Source organism: Chrysochloris asiatica, unplaced genomic scaffold (genome assembly GCF_000296735.1).
Source record: "Chrysochloris asiatica unplaced genomic scaffold, ChrAsi1.0 scaffold00482, whole genome shotgun sequence".
NCBI lineage: Eukaryota > Metazoa > Chordata > Mammalia > Afrosoricida > Chrysochloridae > Chrysochloris > Chrysochloris asiatica.
Genome location: NW_006409000.1, coordinates 684,880 through 685,467, shown reverse-complemented (window position 1 = coordinate 685,467; position 588 = coordinate 684,880).

The following is a 588-nucleotide window of genomic DNA, read 5'->3' as shown; positions in this document are numbered from 1 at the left end:
ATCATGTTTGGTAAGGTAGAGGGTCTGAGAAAAAGAGGAAGACCCCCAATGAGATGGATTGGTCAAGGGGCAGCATTGATGAACTCAAGCATGGCAACAGTAGTGAAGTTGGCCCAGGATCGGGCAGTGTTTCATTCTGATGTGCATCGGGTCGCTATGGGTCGGTACCGACTCGATGGCACCTAACAACAACAACAACAAGTACTTTTTACTTTAATTTTCTTATGAACAACTGCTGTAATCAGATTAAATGTTTATTCATTCCAGATAAAAATGATCGAAACATCTATTCCTGGGATCTTATGGAGATTAGTTCATTAAGTCCCAGGAATCGATGTTTTCTAACATTTTTATCTGGCATTAACAAATATTTAACCTGATAAAAGCAGATACCAGATAATCTTGAACAATCTTAAATTGACCTAAGTATTAACACCACTCTATAGATCAGCACAGTGAGGGTGGGAGCTGTGTTCTTGGATAGATTTCCTGGGTGACAATGAAATAGGATATCCTTTCACCTTCTAGCAACTGACTTGGAAGCCCATTGTCAATATCTCAGACTTTTCTTAGAATGACAGAGCCATA